Consider the following 5,726-nt stretch of genomic DNA (forward strand, 5'->3'; position numbering starts at 1 on the left):
AAAACCGATCCCTGAGGAACTCCACTAGTAACCTCCCTCCAGCCTGACAGTTCACCTTTCAGTATGACCCATTGTAGTTGCCCTTTTAACCAATTCCTCATCCTTTCTATTTTCATATTGATCCCCATCTTTTCCAATTTAGCTAATAATTCCCCATGTGGAATCGTATCAAATGCCTTACTGAAATGGAGGTAAATTAGATCCACTGCGTTTCCTTTGTCTAAAAAATCTGTTACCTTCTCAAAGAAGGAGATCGGGTTGGTTTGGCACAATCTACCTTTTGTAAAACCATGTTGTATTTTGTCCCAATTACCATTGAACTCAATGTCCTTAACTATTTTCTCCTTCTTAAAGACTTCTACTAGTCTGAAGGTCACACTCTTCTTTCCTATAAAAAGCAGTTGTAGAGCAAAGATTTCCCCATCCCTACATAGAGTAATAACAAGTATGTGGGATATTAAATGAACGTGTTTGCTTATTATTATCTCACCATTCTCTTTCCTTGCACCTTCTCCTAAGATCCTCTGTTCACAAGAGTCTTCCTGCTTCCAAAGTCTGATTAGCTTTCGCATTCTTCTTTTTGGCGTCTCTGGACATCTATGCTTTGTATTCTCTCTCTGTCCTCCTTATCTCCCGTTTCCAGCTTAGCAGTTATAACTATCTTCATATTCATTCTCTCAGTGACTTTTCTATCACATTCAGTCAGCCTGTAGAACTAAATTATTGAAGGAAGCTCGAAGTCCACACCCATATGACAAACTGTGTGCTGTTTGATTTGGGGCTTCCTAGTCCTTACGTTTTTTGTTTTGTTTGGAGTTGGTGTGGATAATTCCACCTGGAGAGGATACAGGATTGATGAAGTGGATGGATGAGGAATTTGAGCTGCTGGGTTGACGATACCCATATGAACCCCTCTCTGTATTGAAGGAAAGCTCTGAGCATGGCAGAAGTCAAAGCTAGGTCAAGAAGATCTGGGGACCACTGCATAACTATTTAGTGGGAGTCCCCTGCTCCAGGACCCATGTATAACTTTCTCCTAACTGTCCCAGACTCCTATGTGATGCCAGCTGGGGGTTCAGTCCCCCAGGGACAGGTGGAAAAAAGTAATGTGTTCAGAACTGGCATCTGTTTGTGAAGACCTGGGTTCATTCGACTACTGGCCATTTCCTGTGCCCTTGAGGTAGAGCAAAAGTGTACAGCTCTTCTGGGGTACAGACCAAAAGGTTTCATGAAGGATTTCACAGCTGACTTCCCTAAGCTGGTGTCAGTGCTGCTGTTAGAGTTGTGACAGATTATTGTTCTTGGGCATTTTAATATGAATGAGGACTTAGCTTGGATTGGTCAGGAGGCCGAGAACTTTGAAAATGTCCATATGCAGTCTCACCTTTGGGTCTGGTTTGGTGTTTCAGATATTTGGGTCATTCCCGTGGGATGGGCTGACCATCACATCATTGTTGTAAATACAGGGCTACCCACACCCATCTCAGAGCCAGAGTTGGGTTACTCCTTGAGGCTTATGAACGTGATGGATCTCTGTGGTCTGCTCACTGGTGCTGAGGAATACGTCCAACCTCCAGTTTGGTGTTGACCCCATCTCTGACAGCTATCACTAGAGCTTATAAAAGGCTTTCAAGTTCCGGGTTTCTTGCTGTAACTTGGTCATCTTTGGTACCTGCAGGCCACTGCGGTCTAATAGTGATCTTTTAAATTGCTGAGCATAGACTGGAGAGGAGCTGGCTGGGCATTGAATCTTCTTTTGTGCCGAGAGTTGATGCAGACACACAGGAAAGCTTTGACTGAAACCAGAAATGTTGCCTGTCACCAGTCAGACATACCACAAGCAGTGAGCAATCCGATTGCTTCAGACTGACTCCCTCAGCTAGCAGTTCACTCAGCTGATCACTGGGGCAGCATTTAAAACATTCTTTGTGGATAAGCCAAGTCAGCTATGGCTGGTCCCCTTTTGATTGTGGGAGTGGGCTCTCCTGGCAGATTGATATCCACTGAGTTCTTCTGATTTGGTCTCAGGTGAGGCTGTTTATGGTCTCCTGGGTCCACAGAGACACCCCACATGTGGCTGTGACCCCGGCCATGTGGGTTGCTTATAGCAAGTAGTGTGGCTGTGATGGAATTAATGATAAGCATGGTCAATGCGTCACATAGTGGGGGCGGGGGGCGGGGGGGAGTGCTGACCACGCACACATGTAGCCATTCATTCCAGTTCAGTGAACCATCTCTTGAAGCTGCAGCGTTTGCCATTTAACATGCAGACTCAAGCCCCCCCTTTGTTCGGGAAAGCGATAGAGAGCGAGGTGACTGGCTATTGAAGGTCATTTGACCACACCAAAGCCCTGGTTTGGTCTGCCCTGCAGGGGGTGATGTCAGGAATCTCCAAAGAACTAGTGACCTAGCACATAATTGTTACAAACATGACTGCACCTCCCCCAATATTCTACAGCCCCAGAAAGGGGTCACAGACCTACAAGATAGACAGCTGTGAGTTCTAGTCCCAGCTCTTCTACTAACTGCGGTGACTGTTTCTGTACACGTCACAGCCCTTATTCCTAACCATACCTCGGACTCTTCATTTGCTCCTTTTACAAGGAAGAGAAGTGAAAGACTGCACAGGGTCACTGTCTGCAGAGAGACAACAGCTCCCTGTTGGGACAGACCCACGCCTCATCCATCTTGCCATTCTGCTTTGCCGAAAACATTGTTAAATTATGTGCTTGTGTCACTCGCGCTAACAGACTGCAGCTGTCTTGCTTGATTGCATACAGAGTTGATGAGTTTGCTACTGCCACAAGAACAATGGAAGGGATCCCTTAGCTGCAGGCGTAGAGGCTTGCACTTTTACATCCAGAGGCCACAGTTTCTGTCCTGGTAGGTGACCCCGGAAGAGGCATCCATACGGCTATGACTATGATACAGAGCCTTCGCTGGCATATGCTGGTAGAGCTGTGCTGGCATATCCTCCTAGTGTAGAAGAGACACATGTTGACCGAAGGAGTTTTTCTGCAAGTGTAGGAACACCACCTCCCTGAGGGACATTTGCTACCTTGACTGAAGCACTGTAGAGCTGATTCATAGAGCCGAAGTGAGTGGGGAGAGTCCCAGAGCCCAGGCTCCAGCCCGAGCCTGAACATCGACACTGCAGTTTTATAGCCCTGCAGCCCAAGCCCTGCTAGTCTGAGTCAAATGCCCCGGGCCAGCCACCAGTGTTTAATTGCCTTGTAGATACAGCCTCTGAGGTCACCGGCGCAGCACTTGTAGCCTGGGTGGCTGATATCACATCTCACCATGACCCTAGAGTTTAATTATTATAATTTCCCTCTTCATGGGGCTCTCGGGAGGGCTGTTCCATTGCCTGCAGCCCATTCAGAGTGCAGCTGCATGGTTACCCAATGGTTTGATCTATTAGATCATGTTCTGCACAACCTGTTTTCTTTATCTACATGGGTAAATTTCTCAGAGCTTTTAAATCTGGAACACAAAGGAAGAACAAAATGCCTGGATATTAGACTGGAAGTTAGACACATTCAGACTAGAAATAAAATGCAAATTTTAAACAGGGATGGTGATTAACCCCTGGAACAACTAACCATGGCTCGTGGTGGACTCTTCATCCCTTGGAGTCTTTACATTAAGCTTTGATGTCTTTTTCTAAAAGAGCTGCTCTAGTTAAACTTAGGGTTACCATACGTCCTCTTTTTCCCGGACATGTCCGGCTTTTCAGCAATCAAACCCCCGTCCGGGGGGAATTGCTGAAAAGCCACACATGTCCGGGAAAATGGCCGGCACTTCCTCTCCCCCTGTGGCTCTGCTCCACTCCTCCTCTCTCAGATTTACAGAGCCAAGCTGCCCGAGCAAGCGCTACTGGCTTCAGGCAGCCTCCGGACCCCGAGCCCCCAGCCAGGCACTTCTCCTACCCGGCTCCAGCTGAGCTGCTCCCATGGTGCAAGGTCCAGAGGCAGGGGGGGTGCTGCCTGAAGCCGGTAACGCTGGCTCCTGCAGCTCTGCTCTGTAAGTCTGAAGGGGCGGAGCCGAGCAGCTCGGCTGGAGCTGGGGAAGGGACGTGTCCAGCCAGCTCTGGGTCCTGAGGTAGGGGAGGGCTGCCAGAAGCCAGCAGCTCGGCTCTTACAGTCTGAGCTGGGAGGAGCAGCTCAGCTGGAGCCCAGGTAGGAGAAGTGCCTGAAGCCGGTAGCACTAGGGCAGCTCGGCTCTTAAACAGAGCTGAAGAGTCAGGGAGCAGCAGCAGTCGCCAGAGCCTGCTCTAAGGTAAGCCAGGGATGCCAGCAAAGCTGGGAGTACCATGCGCCGCTGATTGCACAGGTGGGGGGCAGCGCTGGGGGAGCTGCTCCGGGGAGTCGCCAAAAAGCACTGACTGGTGGGGGAGGAAGGGAGGGCAGTGTGAAAAAGGCAGGAGTGTGCAGAGGGATCAGAGCTCTGGCTGCGATGGGCATCGGGCTGCCTTGCCTGCAAGTGGATCAGAGCTCCTGGGGCTGGGGTGTGCTGTATGGCACTCAGCTCCCCATTTGTGATGAGACACAGCAGTGTGGTGGATCACTGCGAATTGATGAAGAGTGTGACAAATTCTGTGCTGAAGTGAATAATATGTACAGCAGATGCTTAGAATATTTGGAGATGTGGCTTAGACCCCTTGAAGACTTCTCTTGTTTCAGGTGGATTACCCTGAGTGAGACACCGAATTGGAGTGATGTGGAACCTTGTATCAAGTACCTGACCGATAAGGGGATGCAAATTGATGACGTGAAGTGTTTTGATCAGTTCAGCAACCTGAAGAAGTTTACAGAAAGTTGCAACAGTGATGAAGAGTTCAGTAATTTGCTAGCACACCAGAAGTGGACCAAATATTTTGAGAAATCCAAAAACATTGAGTGTCATTCAGAACTGTTAAAGATTGCACAGTTTTTCTTTGCTATTCCTTCTCACAATGCAAATGTAGAGCGAATTTTTTCACTGATGCAAAGCCAGTGGACAAAGGAAAGGACCAACTTGAATGTTGAGTCGTTGAAAGGAATTCTACTTGTACAGTACAACTTCAGACAAACTTCTTGAAAAGACTTTCATGCCTTCTTAAAGAGCAATCAACCACTGCTGAGAAAAATGCGATCTGCAGAGAAGTATGCGTGGGCACATGAGGAGAAAGAAAACTGAAGAACTGGTGAAAGGAAAGGACTCACTACATATAAAGAATTACGTTTTAGAATTAAAGAATTAAATAGCTCAAAATGTCCGGGATTTTACCCGGCAGGGAGGAGAACTGGGTGCTCCAAGGCATCTGGGGAGCTGGGAAACAGAACAGTGTGAGCTGCGTGTCCTGACCGCTCCCAAAAACGGAGCGCTGGGGCAGATCCTCCACTGAGCAGCTTCATTAAAGTCATGGGAGTCTATACTAGTGGAGTGCCTGACTTTAGAATTGGTGCAGTTGTTTCGTGTGGCTGGGAGGGAGGAGGGGGAATGTGGGGTGCTCAGGGGAAGGGGCGGAGACTTTGGGGAAGGGGTTGGAATGGGGGCAGGGAAGGGGTGGAGTTGGGCGGGACCAGGGGCGGGGAAAGGGGTGGGGCGGGGGAGGGGAAGGGGCGGAGTTGGGGCGGGGCCGGGGCCCCGTGGAGTGTCCTCTTTTTTCAATGTTCAAATATGGTAACCCTAGTTAAACTGGAAGTTCTTTGGCTGGATGCAGGAATCCCTGGGTGAGGATCTCT

At 48.8% G+C, this 5,726-nt stretch overlaps 1 long non-coding RNA gene across 1 annotated transcript; it reads left to right on the forward strand.

Moving 5' to 3' along the window:
* Positions 1 to 4,189: 4,189 nt before the first annotated feature.
* Positions 4,190 to 5,416, forward strand: LOC128826185 (uncharacterized). The gene is made up of 2 exons (XR_008442810.1): positions 4,190 to 4,278; positions 4,667 to 5,416. It is a non-coding gene; the product is annotated as an uncharacterized LOC128826185 (long non-coding RNA).
* Positions 5,417 to 5,726: the final 310 nt, after the last annotated feature.

The sequence above is a fragment of the Malaclemys terrapin genome, chromosome 19 (genome assembly GCF_027887155.1).
Source record: "Malaclemys terrapin pileata isolate rMalTer1 chromosome 19, rMalTer1.hap1, whole genome shotgun sequence".
Lineage (NCBI taxonomy): Eukaryota > Metazoa > Chordata > Testudines > Emydidae > Malaclemys > Malaclemys terrapin.